The sequence below is a fragment of the Kryptolebias marmoratus genome, linkage group LG22 (assembly GCF_001649575.2).
Source record: "Kryptolebias marmoratus isolate JLee-2015 linkage group LG22, ASM164957v2, whole genome shotgun sequence".
Taxonomy (NCBI): Eukaryota; Metazoa; Chordata; class Actinopteri; order Cyprinodontiformes; family Rivulidae; genus Kryptolebias; species Kryptolebias marmoratus.
In genome coordinates, this window is record NC_051451.1 from 17587515 (window position 1) to 17605643 (window position 18129).

The following is an 18129-nucleotide window of genomic DNA, read 5'->3' on the forward strand; positions in this document are numbered from 1 at the left end:
AAAAAAAAAAAAAAACATGTCACATTTGTCAGCTTATAATTTGAATACAATGTTTGATATTACTGTATGTCATGGCAATTGTTTTCACTCGACTGCAAAAAAAAAAAAAAAAAAAGATACAAGCTGAAAAAAGGCAATTACAAAAGAAAAACTCAACATTTAGATCATTGTCATGCTCACTGCCAATTTGCAGCATGCAAAATCGGCTGGATTTATTTTATAAAAAAACCCTTACTGAAGCGTTTAGGTTTTATATTTCGTCTAACAGCTTTTGTTTTTCTGCAACATATGAACATCACAATAACTCAGACTGTTAACAATCGCACCAAAGGAGGCTCCATGCAGCTGAATGCAGAGCCAGCCTGTAAATAACAACGTTAAACAGCTGCTTAAGGTTCCCCCACATCAGCAGGGGCTGCCTCAGGAGTTACCGTGCTTTGGTAGTTTTAGTTAGTAAATTAAAATACTTTGAAAGGGAGTAAATTAGCTTATTTATCCATTCCACATGTAGTGTAATTAAACTATTAATTGTACTTTTCACTTTTCTATATAGCACATTCACCTAAAGTGTGGAGAAAAAAAACTTAGGATAAAATATTTGCAGATTCCAAAATGTCCTGATTTCATAAATTTCCCAAAAGAATAAAAACAAAAAAACTTGCATTTTCTGTTCAGCTGGTTTGAATACAAATAGCTTAAAGATTTGTATATACGTACACACCAATGCATGCACTTATATAATTAATGTCAGCATCAATGCAATGAAGTGTGTCTTCAGCAAAAACTTTCAATTTTCAATCTGAGCACCTCTGGTTTAAAGAGGCAGAGAATTCTATAAAAAGAAAATGCTGCAGAGGCACTACGTACCGTAGATTTTCCTCTGGAAACAAAACAGGTTTTTAACATTTTAAACTTGGGTCATTCATCCATTGAAAAAAAAATGTAAAACCATGAGATAAAATACACACACACACACACACACAAAACAAAAGTGCACCTGCTGTTTTTGTTCATTTTCAACGTGTGTTTCATTGCACTCGAGCCCAGCTGCCACCATTCTAGTGAATCAAAGTGACTGATGTCAAGCAACACGCGATCTTTTATAAAGTAAGTTTGTGGAATATGTTGTCTGCTGGCTTATTACTTCTCCAGTTGTGTTGAATCACTGTTGCAATGAACCGTCAAACATAGACGATGTAAAGGAGAAGTTGATGCAGCGAGGGCCTCAACTCAGATTCTGGAAAATATATATATTCTGAACAGGGACCTCAACAAAATGCTTTCTGGCAAAGACCAGGTCAGAAAATTGTCCTTGAGTCTTTAGCTGCTCCTAATTTTAAATCCTGCTGCCCACTTTTAAATAACTCGATAACAAAATTTGCACCGATGTTTGATCTAAACAATTCAACTTTTCTGAGACGTTTCTGGATGAAGAAAAGAAAGCTTAAGAAGCATCTCAGAGGGTACATTCTCTGCAATACTTTCCTTGTCAAATAAAAAAGCAGGTTAATCAGTTGGAGAAGTTCATCCAATAATTACTTTCTGAGAGTTTCGATCAAATCTATATCCTGTGGTTTGTGAGATATTTTGCTAACAGACTGACAGATTTGAATAGACGATGGCAGAATTTCAAAGAAAGCTCTTGATCGGTCTGTACAATTATGTTGAACAAAATTTTAAGACAGCATTAAAGGAAAAGGCAGGAACAGCTTTATCATATCGCTTTCATGGCTGTATGGAAAGCTCATATCAAAGAGTATTAATGCAGTCATGAGTGGCAGCTAATGATGACACTGAAGAGAGGAGAGACACAGACTTACTGAAGGAGTATAAAAGGGAGAGAAACAGTGAATACACCAGAAAGATAACGTGCACCACACTGAGGGCAGCACTTTTTTTTTTTCTCTCTTCTTCTTTTCAACTGTGCATCATGCAAAGGTAATCTAAATCTCCTTCAACTGTAGAAAATGTGCATCTAATGTTCACACTCAGCCTGAAAAGGCTTTGTCCACAGCATCTACAGACGTGTTTGGTCGTGCTTTCATTACTCGGCTCAGTCCAGGAAGAGAGGAACCATTATTCGCAGGGGGCTTTTCAAAGTCCTGGTTGCTTGGCAACAAATTTAACAGACAGAAAGGGCAGGGTTGTTTTTTTTTTGTTGTTGTTGTTTTTTTAATAGTTTTTCTACACTTAATGAAACATTGTTATAACTCCTGCTGTAAAAAAAAAAAAAAAAAAAAGAGAGAGAGAGCAAAGCAGCTTCATTTGGTCTCCTATTCAACATGTTCCAGAGGAGATGACGCCTCCTCCTCATCATGCTTTTACTCTATAGTTCAAAAAAAAGGGGGGCTGCCTAAACATGGAGTCACTTTGTTTCCAAAATCACTTAAATTTCAGATTTTCACAAAGCCTTTTCTTCTCATTCGACCCTGACGTTGCGGTGTCATCACATAAAATGCCTCACGTCAAAGAAGCTGAACTTATTACTCCAAAATAAAACTCTGATTGCAGAGCATGAACCCCGGGAGCACCAGTGTGGCATCTGTATTCTCAGAAGAACCAGAAGCATGAGTGTATGAGCACAAAATAAGGAACTTTTATAGTCTATCATTTTAAAAACCATCCAAGGCTTCAAATGAGCTCAGCTTGGATGTAAAATTGTACAACAGTTTCTTCTTTCATCTACCTCTAATTAGGTTTCTGTATGTTTACCCCTATATTATGACTAACATATGTTGTGATTTGAAAAATCCCTGTCTTGATGAAATATTTTAACAAGAAGATGGTTTACGCAGCAAATAAAACAAAATATATAATCATCCATATAGTAAAATAAGTTGTTTATATTTATTTTACAATCCAGTGCTCCAAGTGAAATATATTTTCTGTTTTTAGCATTTATTTAAATGACTTGACAAAGGAAGAACAGATAATCAAAAAAAAAAAAAAAACCCTCAACCATTGCTTTTGTGAAGTCACCCAAAACTAAAAATATCCATCAGCAGCCTCGGGCTTTCAGCAGCGTTTGAGCCAACTCAGATAGTGTTTCATTCCTTCAGCATTTTTCTTTTTCAATTTCTCACAGGAGGCTGTAGCTGGGAACCCCAGCAGCAACATCTAAATATTAAATACCGACTGGATGGACGGACAAAGATACATTGGAGTGGCTGAAAAGAGCGAGAGCATGAAAAAGCACTCCTGCATTTACCGGAGAGGACGTCGTCTTGTCAACAGCCTGGAGCTGCTTGGAAAAACCTGCTGGAGAAGCCAAGAAAAAGAAAAGAAACACAATGAGCCTGTTTATTTTTTTAAAAATGCGTCACAAAAATGCTAAAAATAAACAAATAAATGAAAGCATCAGGAAGTACACAGTTTGATACAAAACTTCAAACACTGCTGTAATTATAAAAGTGCTTCTTGTGATAGCTATTCTAGTGTTAAAAGCAACAATTTATTTATTGAAGACTGCATTAGACTTTGACAGTTTCGACAGATTACATTGAGGTCTTAAAGATTACTTACTTAATCATTTTAGGTTCCATCATGAGAACTGGCAGCTATGATATTATTACTCTGATGTGATCAAATTTATTAGTACAGAAGATCTTTGTTTTACTGAGTGTATAAATGTTGTGCAAAATCCCACCAGCAGAGGGCAGCAAATGGCTGTTTTGTTCCTTCCTTCTTTTTTTTTGACTCTGGCCTTCAGCCTATTGATCACCTCAGAGTTTGACTGGATTAAAAGTGGACCGAGCACCAAAGTGAGACTGGAATTGAATTATGTCCATGCCTTATTGATGACATGCTCGATAACAGACTGTCTGTCCGAGCTCCTAAAAATGGAAGTAATTTAACTTCCAGGAAGAAGCGGTTTGGCAAAAATAGTGGCATGTTTTCCCATCTGCAAAGTTCAAGAAGCTTTCAAGGAAAATATTATTCCTGCCTCTGACTGTGTGTGGTGGAGTACGTGTGTGCATGCGTGTGTGTGTGTGTGTTTGTAACAAGTGATGAAGACGAAAGCAGGTCTGACTCTCCCATGCTTGAGAGAAAGAATCACAATGATTTATACAGAACTGAGAAGCCTGTGGAGAAGTTATACAATTGAAAGATCAAGCGAGCTGAGCACGGGTGGGGGGGCAGCTTGTCCCTGAGGTTCTCACAAGCACAAACAGCTTCCAAGAACAGGAGAAGAACGGTCAAGGGGGAGCCTGATGGAGAGATGGTGGGCCACACTTTACAATAAGTTGAAATTTTATGAAAGTAAAAATTTAAATGTTTGCATGGGAACATAGACCTTTAAAAAGACAAAAAGAAAGTATACTTATGCAATATCACACATTTCACAATGTTCTCAAGTTCTTCTTCATTTATGCTTTACATTTATCTCAAATTATTATTATATTTGTTTTATTATAAACAACAGAACAGGGTCAGGACCATACAAGTTTAAACCATTATGATGTTAACTGGACTCCGGGGTAGAATCATGGCCAGCCGTCATAGATAAAACAATCAAAATTATCACACGGTTTGTTAAATTTCATGTTTTCGGTGTTAAAGTATGATTTAAAAAAGAATACAATCATTTAAGATAATGTGGTTTTAGAGACTGAGCTGTCAGAGTGACATCCTTTTGAAAAGTCTGCAAAATTCAACATAAAATCCAGGTGAATCTAAGTAAAAATAAATTAATAAAAAAATACAGGTTGAACAATGCAAGACCATGGAAGAGAACTGCATCAAATCACTGAGGCAGAACATCCAGATACAGATTTGTGGAAACTTTTTTTACTGGCATGGAGCTTGAACAAATTTTCCACCACTCATTTACTGTGAAGTAAAATTTGAATGGAAACAAAAAAAATCAATTTCTTGATAAAGTATGTGACCCACAGCCAAGGACAGTCAGACTTTCAAGAAGGACAGTCAGACTTTCAAGAACTGTCATAGTTTTTAGAAAGGTTCAGTCTGAGTCATTCATTTGATCGTTTCACGTTTTTATCACCAGTGATTTATGGCCTCGTTTAGTCTTCTTTTAAGTTTGCCACTTATCTGTTTCTCTATCAGTGAATTAGCACACGTCTTCTCTTACCTGCTCACCTTCAGCAACAATTAAACCTCCAGTTTTTCTTCATTCCTGGTCAGATTCTCTGTTTTACCACATAGCTGTTTCCTGATCCCTCCAGCTTTTTTCCTTTTGAAGTCAGAAGTTTCAAATGGGTCAGAGATTCCCCTTTTTTTTTGTCCCATCAGACTTTGTAGTTTAGTCTTCCTGTTTTCCTGGTTCTCTAGCTATTTTAGGCCTGTTTATACTTCATTATAACAGCAGCAACAAATCATATATGAAATTAGAGTATTTTAGCTTGCAGCCTTGATAAAAGTTATGTTTTTAATTGAGACTTAACACTCTAAGTCTATCTGTCATAATCATTTATTACAATATTGGTTGTTAAAATGTTGCATGTCATTCAAATTGTTGTGTTTATGCTTGGTTAATGTGTCTGGAAATTGTTTGAATGCAACAAATAGTTTTATTGTTCATATTGCTCTGGTCAAAATGAAGAAGAGTTCCCCCCTTTTATCACAGTAGCAGTCCACCTTATGTTTTTATTTTTGTTTTTTAAGTAGAAAACTGTTAAGTTCTAATGTTCTTTTAAAGTTGAATGCTGTTCCAGTTGGAGCTCTCTAGACTCTGAAGTAGATAATAATTTCTAGGAAAAAAAAGAGTAAAAAGTAAACAGAAAAAAATAGGCTCGTTTGGTTAAAACTTTGCTGTTACCTCCATGTTGATCAGATAAGTCTGTTATGGCTTTAGTAACATCAAAAAAAAAAAAAGTAGACCTTCAACAATGTATTGTGAGAAAATACTTCGCCAAGTTTATAACCTTAGCTGCCACAGTGTCTGGAGTCTCCACCCATCTTATGTGTGCAAGGTTACGACACATTCTTTTATTCAAGCACACACACACCTTTAATGTATGTCATTACGGTGTAATCAGTCCTCTAATTATAACATTTATAGTTTCTTTTGAAATCGCGCCTCTGGATGTCGTGTCATAAAGAGGAAGATGCACCAGCATGCTGACGTATCCATTTCTGCAAAGCAAAATAAAACATCTTCATCAATGTGAGAGTTTTTGTTTGGTTGGTTACATATTTACATGTCAAAGAAAGGGTCTGACCCTCCAGGATGTACAATGATTAACCAACGCTGGCGTGGGGGTTTGTTCACACCCTGGCTGCGGCCCAGTTGCAACACATGCGCCTGGAGGAGGATTGTTTGGAAGATGTCAGGCACTCATTTGGACGTGAAATATGATTTCACTAACAAGGCCGTCAGGCTTTGAGAGAGGCCTGTCGAGATGAGACGGCCCGTGACTTTTGACACCCGGCTAATTAGGCCTTTCCAATAAGGTGTTCTTAGCACAAAGGTGTGGAGAAACTCTCAGCAGGCCGCGTGCAGTCGTTTTCCAGTCACATGAGTGTGTATGTGTGTGTGTGAGGGGATCTAACACTTAGCTGTCATGTTTCCTGGCTGCTAATGACTCACCATCCTTTTTTTTAACAAGTTTGTTTTAATAGATGGATGGATAGATGGATATTTTCTCATCAAGACAATAGCTCCCAGCTGTGGTGTGTGAGTGTGTGTGTGTCCTCAGAGATCCTCTTCTCTCCCACTCAGGTCACATCTAAACAACAGAACAGGGTCAGGACCATACAAGATGAAACCATTATGATGTTAGTAGGACTCCAGGGTAGAATCATGGCCAGCCGTTATGAATACCAGGTTTCATAGAAAAATACTTCAAATGATGCTCAGCTGCCAAGAAGAAAGCAGAGAGAAAAATCAGAAGAAGGAGTGGGCTGCGAGGTATAGAGGATTCTTAGCGTCTCTGCGAGTGTGTGTGTGTGTGTACGCCATGTGTTTGGTGACTGAGTGTAGGTGTTAGGGGATATTTTGGCTGCAGCAGGGGGATTCAGGCATTAGAGAGGCTTTCATCATATAATGGGATAATCTTTTTATCCCATCAGAAGAAAGGAGGAGGGAAGAGGGGTGCCCTTGTACACCCGTGGAACTTTATAACCTGTTTGACATGTCTCACGTTAACACACACATACGTGCACACACACACACACACACACACACATATACGTTAAGATTATGCAGACAGGGTAGGTAGCATCTGGTCAGACAGGTTAAGACAAGCTGTAGGAACGTCTTTTCATTATGTAACAGCCATTCACATGGAGAATTATGGGCTTATCCCTTAGCTGCAAGAGACTACATGTCTGTGTGTGTGGTGTGTATGCCGCCATGCTTCCCATGTCAGTCAGTATCATTTCTGCTCGGTGAAGTGTCTATAGAAAATGCTGACTGAAAATATTTGCTGCAATTTGTACCATTTCTCCTAGGTCAAGTGGTCGTGATAGTATTCTGGACTCTCTCTCCAGGCTGCAAATACGGGTCAGAGCTAAAAAATAAATAAATTAATAAATAAAAACATTTCATTATTTTAATAGTAAAAGTCCCTTTCCTGTTTTGACCACTGGAGATAGGCACCGGCTCCCCACCCTCATCAAGATGAAGAGTCTATAGATGATGGATGGATGGATGGATGGATGGCCTGCCTTTGTGTAAAAGTCAAACAGAACTATTTCCTTCTGAGACAAAAATGAAAGTTAAAAAAACAATTTCCCCACTTTTGTTTGTTTTTTTTTTTTTTTATTTCAAGAAAAACTCATCAGTTCTCTCAGAATGAAAGGGCGGAGGTGGTGCCTTTACACGTGTAAAAGAAACACGGGTTTTATCTGAACCACGAAAACTGCCTGAACAGGTCCGGCTTCTAGCATAAGTTGCGATACATTGCAACAAAAATGAACCATCTGTGCCAGAGCAGCTTCAACCTGTAGCTCTCTGAAATCTGTTGATATTCTCAGTTTTCTTGTATTTTGTGAAATTTAGTGCTTCCTAAAATGTGTTGTTGTTTTTAGCTCTTTTTTTATTGTGACCTATGAAATTTGTGGTTGTTTTTTTCAGTGTGCTTTGTGAAAAGTGCTTTTTAAAGTGCTGTATTTCCTGAAACATTGTTTTGTCTTTACTTGTGGTATTTCTGAAACATATTTGGGTTTCGTGAACCATAAAATGACACGTGTACAGCTCAGATACTGAATGAAGCGACGTTTATTATCACGTTTACCATCTTGCCTGTCATCACTTAACATAATGTGAGCTCAGATGTCTGAGAACAGTTTTTCAACCAGCTTATAGGAACATGCAGGTATGAGGATGAGTAAAAGAGAAACAGATGATTCTTAAAATGAAAGTAACATCCTTTGAATGAATGGCTATCACCTTGCATTTTGCATGCCAAAGTTTTAAACAAAGATCCTTTGTGATCCTTTAGTGCTCAGAGTATGTGTTGGGAGTGACTGTCAGCTACCACACCAAATCTGAGCTTAATGCCCGTAAAACTGGCTGAGATAGAGACATTTCTTTTATGTGGATCAATAAGGTTTGTATTGATGTCTTAGTAAAGAAGGGAAAATAGGGAATATATAGTGATATTTTGAAGCATTTATTTTCCACAAACATCAGAGAGCCTCAGTGGAGACAGTTTGAAATGACACTCATTGATTTTAGAATATAATACAGAACACAGAAGCAGAAAATGAAGGGGGGAAATGATGGGAGTTATAGCTCTTTTGGTCAAGTGTTGCAAATGATGTTATGCACAATGTCATGCAATATTGCTAGATGTGTTGGGGAATGGGGCATCTTATTTGACAATGTCTGTAAACAACTATTATTTTTAAATTTTCCTACAGAATTCTTACACTTTCTTGAAGTGTACGCTTCAACAACAACTTCTTCTCGTGATGTTTTCCATAAACCATGACCCAGCAGACATCCAGTCCCACGGGGAGTTCAGCGTTTAACCCACATGTTTGAGTCGTGGGAGTACACAACAAAATATGATAAAACTTTACAAGAATCTTGGATTTTACTGTGATGTCAGATCGTCTTGGGTAAATGGTGGAAATGACTCACGTCCAAGATCATCCCGTCCACACGGGAACAATGTTTCGTGAATACGAAAAAAGGTGTTTTATTGTTTCAGCCTTGTGTTCACACAGTAATAGTTTAGGAGTACTGAGACTGTATTTTTTGGAAAACAAGTTCCAGAGTGAAAACAGTTTTGAAACCACACCCTTGCATTATTGTGTGTTTAAGTCTTAGACACCCCACATAGTTAAGCATTTGGATCACAACACAACAAGAGTAAAATAAAAGACCAAGTCATTTTTATCTCAGTTTCTGCATTTAAAACATAATTCTTTGCTTTCTAAAATACAGTGGGTTATTTCTGAAGGGGAATTTAAGAACTGAGTACTCTTCCATGTGTTCATTCATTAAATCTCTAAGTGAAACACTCTGCATTTACGTGCTGCCGGAGTGTAATCACATTGACTCATAAATGCCAGGAAATTTCAACAGGACAGCTTTATTGGAAATTCAAATTTTCAGACTGAGTTTGGCTAAGATGACAAATGGATGCTTTTCTAAGCCTTAAGAATGATACTATTGTATTTTGTAATTGTCTGTGGGTTTTTGTTATGACAAGAACGCCGTGCCCACTTTTGAGATTTACTGTGGAACGGAACAAATCGTTTTCCGAAAGAAAAACACAAGAGAGACCGCAAAGAGGGGCTTAAAATGCAGAGTTATGCCATTATGCACAGTGTGTTCATGCTGACAAGCCGCTGACCCGTCACCGCATATCGTTTTCCTCACACCCTTTGCACATTTCTGTATGCCATCACATGTTTCCGAGTAATTGGATGCAAAGCATAAATCCATGTGTGCCAAGGAGGCCCTGATCAGTTAGGATCCCCGAAGACAGCTTGCTTGTAAAAATATAAAACCTCGTGCACACGCGTTGAGACTGAGATGAATTTTTATGTGAAATCATTTTTCCAAACAGACTTCGTTCAGTCCAATAAGACCTAAATGTGCTGTGTTTCAGTATCGAGACGAAAGGTGGGCAATAATGTTTTCGCCTCTGCCTGTGCTTGTTCGTTTTTTTTTAACTTAAACTTGGTGTAGTAGTGGCTGAGAGTCATCCCAGACACATGCTTGAACACCAACTGATCTTGTGAGATCTCGCATGAGAATGTAAATAATGATAGCTTCAAGGGTTGACCAAAACTGCTGTAAGTCAGACATTTCTCAGCGTGAGTCTAAAACTCTGACATGAAAGGTGGCAGGTGTTATGCATTCCTTCAAGGAATGCTAGGTCTTTAATTTATAGATGTAAAAAGTGAAAAATAGGACACTAATTGATTTTAGTTTGTATCTTGACAAACAGCAAAACATTTCTAAGGTTCAAGTAATAATTTTAAAATTAATTAATAAGATAAAGTGGTACATATAATATTAGTCCAGAACACAAGTATTACCCATTATCAATTAAATGCTCAGTCATTCAAAATGGTGTCACTTTTACTTGTACTTGTATGTTAAACAGCGTGGGGGTTAGTCTGCACTAAAATGAATCATAACAGCTCAGGTTGAGTAGATTTAATAAGAATAAAACAAAAGAAAACAAACCAAAAAAAAAAAAAAAACTTGAACGTCTTGTTCTAGGATTTTTATAAGAACATAATAAAGTCTCATCCTGTCCTTAATGGGTCTTAAAATGGGGGGAAAACTAATTTAGACGGACTACAATTAAATAACATTTTACGTACAGTCATAAAACAAACTAAAAACATGTTTCAGTATCTTGCAGAGCCATCTTTATCAGCCATAACTCCAAGTTATCATCTTATCAGTCTCCGGTCTTATCAGCCTCTCACATCATTGTGGAGGAATTCTGCCTGACTTATAACCTCAGGATTCATGGGCTTTTCTTGACAACCCACCACAAGAACTCAATCAGGCTGGACTTTGACTGGACCATTGTAACACCATGATTATTACCCGCTGTCGAACGGTGAAGGATAACGTTCTTTGCAAGTGTGAGCATGTCTGTCTGTTTCCAAAACATCTCATGAATCACTGAAGGAAATTTAATGAAAGTTGCAGAAACGTAATCTTTGGATGTCTATCTACAACTGACTAACTTTTGGAGTCAACCTGATCCAAAATGGCTGCCACAGCCCATTGAACTAAAAAACAACAACACAAGAATGGCTATAACTGAGTAAATTGTATACATATTTGATGTGACAGTCGCTGAGGATCATCCCCAACAAATACTCTGATGTTCTGTTTTTGAGATGTGATCAAAACGTCTACAACTCAACCAAAAACTAAAAGAACCCCAAAACTGTCCTGTAAGCATTAATACTTTCATGCACTCTGCAGCGAACCAACGCACCGCACTGAACAAACGAGCCGCTAGTTATGTAAAAGTCTGACTAACCAAACTGAGACGGCGTGTTCTGTAATCTATGAAACCATGAAATATGTGAGAATACAGGAGGCGGACATTAGCTGTTTGGTCAGGGAGTTGTTCGGTACGGTCTGACTGTTTACAGTGAGCAAACAGCTGTCATTAGGAGTAAGCTATGAAATGCAAAGGCACATTTATTTTTTCCACGATAAGAACTCACGTAGACGCCGTTGCTGCCACACATCAAGTGTGAAAGCAAAGGGTTTTAGCTGTATCCTCTGAAGGCCCTCTCAGGGTGTCACCAGAAGTGCAAAGATATTTCACTGATATAGAGAAAGGCCTAATGGCTTTGTCCTTTGAATCCACTTGACATGCAGCGGGGGCAGCGTGGAAGGCAGCGTACAGTGACTCAATGTTATTGCAGTGGATTTATGACTAAAAAGATAAATTATTATCAGAATTTTCCCTCAAATACTTGTCTACCAGGAACTATGGCGACCTGTGACTATCACACTGGTTTATAGTTTTCTAGAATCTGTCATCCTGTCCGCATTAGTCATCGCGGGTGTCGTAACTCCCTTGACAACTGATACTACGGCTGTGTTTGTTTCAAACAAAAAGTGGACGAGAGGAATGTAAACTTAAAGAAGTACATAATTAAAAACAATGTGGAATTAAAGCAGCATCCATTATCCTTTGAAAGCAGCAGCTGAAACATTTTAGGAGTACACGCAGTGTCCAGGTGTTTGATTTCAGCGAAGAGAGATGATTAAATTACTGAGCTCAGCTGAGCCAAGATGCAGTTAAGTTACTGTACTGTCTGCTTTCTCGTTTTCCCTCTATGATATGGCTGATCTTAGGGGACGGATGAGTCCGACGAAGCAAAAAAAAAAACAACTAAATGTTCCCCTCCTAAAGTCGTGCATTTAGGCCGGTGCCAGCCTCGGCGAGTTAATGGAGTTAGGGTTAAAACAGAATTTGGCCCTTTATAAGGTGAGGTAATGCGACAGCGTTACTCTTTGACAAATCAACAAGATCTTCGTCCGTCTGGCATTATTTTGCGTGTAATTGAAGCTAAATGTTGGATGAAATGGCAAATTTATAAACAAACACTCGCACATGCCAAAGACGGTGAAAGGCGCCACGCTGGCCGCAGGCCAAACATTCACGGGCAATTTAGGTTTCAGAGCTCGGTCTGCTCCTCTGGAATGAAATCTACCCTCCTTATGACATTATTCTTCATTTAAACCAGGACGCGTTCGTATTGCTCAACCTTGCAAGCGTGTGTTCGTTTGTGTGTTTGTTCGCAAAATATTAAATTGACTAAGATTTTAAAAAATACTCAAATTTGTGGCGCTCGTAGAGAGTCAGCCCTAACAAATACTCCAAGCAGGACCAGATCACACAAGATTCTTGTTCAAAATCTTAGCATGCAAGATGCTTTCCTTAAAGGAATGCTAGTTTATTTTTTTTAGCATGATTATCTTTGCCAGTCATAATTTGCCAAAAAAAAATACAGTTCAGATAAACAACTTTTAAACCATTAACCACAAGTAATACAATTTGCTCTGTTAAAGGACGCAGCAATAACTGGAGGAAAAGAAAAAATACTAATCTGATGTATGTTTTTGGATTATTATAATTTAACTCTTTAGTGGTGGATGGGAAATGAGCCCTATTTAAATCCCATCCACAAACTGAGGACTGAAGAAAAGTTAGGATCTTGGTTAAAAAGCTCCAAACTTTAACGATCTACCAAAACAGTAATGCGTGTTCACTTTATTGACAGAAATCTAGCAGACTGACTCACATTTCCTCAAAAGTGTTTGAGCTGAAGTTTCTGTTGAAAAGCTAAGAATGGCTCTAGAGTGGGGAACGGGCCAGCATGTATAATTTAGGTTATCTAGCAGACTAACATGTCAAAGCATTATTTTGTTTTAGGTGTAAGTGCTGCTTAAAATTGAATAATAGTGCTGATTATTATGAATGCACATTATATATCTAAAGTTTACTCCTAAAACTCCGCTGGTGAGGAATGACTGTGTGGCTTGTTAGGGAGTGACTCCCCAGACTTCATGTCAAATTTAAAAAAACATTCTGTCCAACTTTTATCTTCACTGGGAAGAAATTTAACTAACTTACCACTGCTGAAGCACTGATATGCCTCTGCTTTTCTCTAGTCTCCTTACATAAACAGGCGAATAATCAGACATGTAAAATACCTGTTTATCATCAAAAACGCAGCTACTGATTTCCGACAGTGAACAAGAATTTCATCTCTGGATACGAACATTTTAATACAGTTTCTCAGAGCTTAGCAATCTGCATGACAAGAGTCTGCAGTGTGAATAATACGCCTTTGTTGGTGATCTAAGGACATTTTCACCTGCTATTCCCAGTTTTTTGCCATTTGTTATTCGCAAGTAATGAAAGCAACATGGGAAGTTTCATTACAAATCTGCCTGATAAAGATATTATCTTTATCTTTAAGTCAGCGTGTCAGCTGTTGTGGTATCTCTTCGATCTCTGATAACAACATGTTCTATTCTGAGACTGTCAGGAAGAGTTGATTTTGGACGGAGCTGCATGCGTGTGTGTGTGTCTTGGACTCCCAGTGGTCACTCTGTTGGTCTTCTGAGTGGGTGGTCTGCTTCAAGAGAGGTGCACTGGAAACTTTATACCAACATGCACACTCACAAACACACGTACAAAAAAAAAAAAAAAAAAAAAAAAAGGGAAACTGGGAATCACACCAACGCAGCACAGCAGAGGGTGGAGCAGGCAGAAGCCTTCTTCCAGATGTGCGACATTAATTTAGTTGATCCAAAAACATGAACCGGTAGCTCCCACTCACTCATCACGGCTGTCGGACTTCAACAAAAATACCTGCAAGCCTCTGTTATCAGTGTGTTCTCAAGCTTTGGCAAATTAAGAACAGAGTTTTAAACAAGCAGGAGTACACGTGAAACGAAAGGCCTGCCGTTTCTCGAAGGAATGCATATCACCCGCTGCCTTTTCATGCCAGAGGTTTGGAAAAAGATCATCATATGGTGCCAAAAGAGTTATTGTAGCTGTTTTGGTCAAACCTTTAAAATAATTAGATGTACGTAATGAGAATGACCCTCAGCCACTACCACACCAAATCTTATCTCAGTACCTGCTGACTTACTTAAAGCCACTTTTGTGTTGGCTAATGTCGATTAGCTGTAGCTGCCACGTTAAACTGATTTAACTCCAAAACCTAATCAGTTGTAGACGAACATCCAATTATTACTTTCTGAGAGTTTCATTAAAATCCGTCCAGTGGTTCACAAGATTTTTTGCTAACGGTCAAGCAGGGATGACTCCAACAGCTAAAGTTAGTTTTAAGCAGAGATCTTGATACTTGGATTATGTGTTGAGAATAAATCTCAGCCACAACCACACTAAGTTTTAACACGATGTTTAACTGACTGAATTATAGCCATTTTTGTGTTTTCTAAGATCAGCTGGCGGTGGCGGCCATCTTGAATCAGGTTGACTCCCAAAGTTAATGAGCTGTAGACGTACAGCCAATGACTAGTGTACTCAAGTTTCATTAAAATTTGATATTTTGCTAACAGAAGCCTTCGCTTCCCTGGTTTAAGCGATATTTAGATGCCTCTTTAAAGGTTTTAATTAGAGCAGAAAAGCGGTGCGTTTTTTCAAACCGGGGGAGAAAAGATGAGGAGCAGAGCAGAGTATGAGAACTGTCTCCACTCTGACCTCCGGAGCAGAGCCCCTGGACTTTCATACAATACTTTCCACCAAGCAGCAAAGGGGGACACGGTGAATGAAAAGACAAAGAAGTAGAGAGAGAGAGAGAGAAGAAAAAAAAATGAAATCAAGTAAGAGAAGTGGAGGAGGACACGGAGAGGAGACGTAGGAGGACGGAAGTGGTTGATTGGGTCCCTCCAGAGACTCCTTTGTTTAGCTTGTTCTGCATTTCGCTTCTTTTCTATCGTCTTCCCCTTCTGCCTCCTACTTCTTCAGACATCTGAGGTGGATTACAACAGAGACCCCGGGTCACATTTATGACTTAAACCAAGAACATATGGTGCCGTGTGCGTGTTTGAACGTCCATTTCAATGCAGTGGGATTCCCCTCCGGTCCCCCGAGCGGTGGTCAGATTTATTTTCTTGTCCATTGTCTCTTGCTGGGATATCAAAGGACTATTGTTTGTTGATCAGCAAGGGTACTGCAGGTTACTTGCAGGTCTTGGATGAGAGTGCTTCACCTCTTTCCCCCCCCTCCCCCAAATCTCCTCGCTCTTTACTTGCACTAACTCCTTTAATATGTCAGCTCTAATCGCAAAGAAAAACAGAATTGTCTGAACTTCCACAGAAACCTTGCTTAGATTTTATAAGATTCTGCGTTGTGCCGTTTGTTTTATCCAAGCCGTGACCAGACTTGTTTTTTAATATCCCTCAGGCACCTTGCTTTCTAGCAGCGCAGCATGCCTTTGCTTTTAATCTAAACCTCATGGAAAAACCACCAACCGTAGCGCATATTTGCATCATTGCCACATGTTAGCAGGTTGGAAAGCAGGGCGCCTTATCTCCCGTCAAATTCAGCACCAGAACGCATCTGTAAAAGTGTCATTTGACTTTATTATTAGCATCGGTTTCACTCAGTTGAAGGAAAAAAAAAACAACAACTTTTGTCTTTGGAACGTTTACCATGGAAGGAGAAAAAAAAAAAAAAAAGCTACAAAAAAAGTTGTTGGAAGGACATTATATAAAATTATGGCATTTTGACAAAAAATGAAAATAAAATAAACAAAAAAAAAAAAAGAAAGGCTCATACATTTTTGGATGCGGGGCATTTTCTTTCTTTCTTTTTTTTTTTTTTTTTCCTTTTTGCCCTGTCGTTTACAAAATAAAAATGGAACAAAATGTATTTACAGTGCATATATTTACATTAAGGCATTTTTTTTGGCTGGAAAATAAGAAAAAACATGATCTGTTACGTCCCAGCTTCTACACAATTAAATAAATAGTCAGATTTCCCTTGATACATTACAGTGCTATATTATTTTACGCTACCTGCAGTGAATGAACAAATACAGTTAGAGTTTCAGACTAAATCACACCATCAAACACTCATTAAAGGACAGGTTCACAAGTTATTTCCTATAATAACATTATTCGATTTCCTGTTAAGACCAGATACAAGCAAAAATGTACAGTATCAGATGAATTTCATTCAATGTTTCAATCTGATTTTTTCAGAAAACTGTGTGCACTGATTAGTGAGGGCTTTTTGAAAAAGCCCCAAACGTCCTAACAGGTTCAGAGTTTGTGGTTGAGATCAGTTTTGGTTTTATTACATAGCAAAAAAAAAAAAGATAACAAAAGAAAATAATATTTTCAGGCTACTACTAAAAGGTAGGGTCAAGACGTTCCATTATAAATATTTTTCCAAGAGGAATTTCAGTGCAAGTGATGTGGAATAAAATCATTGTTCTCTGGAAAAATAAACAAAAACAATAAAATCATCCAAAAGAAGAATATCTTCCAAAAAGTTAAAAGCTTAAAGCAAACCTGTCCTTTAACGGAGCATGTGTCCACGTTGGAAGGACTGACAGAGCTGAGCTGCTGTGTACAGAGTTAAAGGTACTCATTGCAAAGTATGAAATCAAACGGAAACAGAAAGGTAATCGTGGACTATACCAAACGGTGCAGTTTGAAAGATTTTACTCTGGTAGTTTTCCAGGAATATTGATATGCAGTTCTGAAATGCGGGTCCGCATTCCATGTAAACAAAACAGGATCTGCTGAAAACCCAAGTGGAAGCTTGAGATACGTGGTTGACCTACACCAGGCTCGCCGTAGTCTGTGTAGGTAAACGAAAATGGCACAAAATGGATAAGCGTAGAAGCTCGGAGAAGAGGTTTCGGCGGGAAAAGAACGAGTAAGACAACCGGCAAGAAGAAAAAACGGGGCTCAAGCAAGGTGCGGCCTTCGCGAAACTCCTTCTGGACCGGTGAGGGAGCCGTTTCAACTTAACCTTTCTTTTTAGCCGCATACTTTACTCAACAAATCTGAGCGTAAATACGTACAAATATATCAAAACTGTCAGATTTCTCCATCTCAAATGCTCTTCTGTAAACGATTACCTGATTTCAGCCATTTTGTTTTGTAGTTGGCATCTGGTCACCAATTTTGCTTCCAAATGTTTAATTTAAGCACACACTACCCATCGGCACAAGAACATATGTTGCAGATTTTGTTGTTTCTTGCTTCATGAATTGTTGTTTTGTTCGTTTTTGGCCGGTCGTCATGACATTGCAATGAGTAGCTTTAAGGGGCTGGGGGGGGGGGAGATTAAAAAAAAAATAGGACAGAGACTAGTCACTTTAGTACAAAACGTTGCACACGATGGCAGGATGTCTGCGAAGTGGTCAGAGCTGAGCTGTTATTCTACAACAGAGACGGTCAGCCTTTAGGGTTTTAAAGGTTACCCACCCCCTCGTCCCCCCTCCTCCCTCCAACTGAGTCCAGAGATTTTAAATTCCAAATAAAAAATTTAAAAAAAAAACAACAACAGCACCGTGTGTTCAAACAGAGCCGCCTACACTAATCACAGCTCTGGTTACCACAAACACAGAAACGCATTAACCAGAGAAGGAGGCACTTCATAAAAGGTGATAATGATGAAGATGATGCTTTGGTTAAAACACTGAAAAAAAAAAAAAAAAAAAAAAAAAAGGAAA

General features: G+C 38.4%; 1 protein-coding gene across 1 annotated transcript in view; it reads left to right on the top strand.

Moving 5' to 3' along the window:
* The window catches only part of pgbd5 (piggyBac transposable element derived 5), a 22385-nt gene extending 18626 nt beyond the window's left edge, over positions 1 to 3759 (top strand). The window contains exon 8 of the transcript XR_003039917.2: positions 3086 to 3759. The gene's annotated coding sequence lies outside the window, so the exon portion shown is untranslated. The remainder of the gene's footprint in view (positions 1 to 3085) is intronic.
* Positions 3760 to 18129: the final 14370 nt, after the last annotated feature.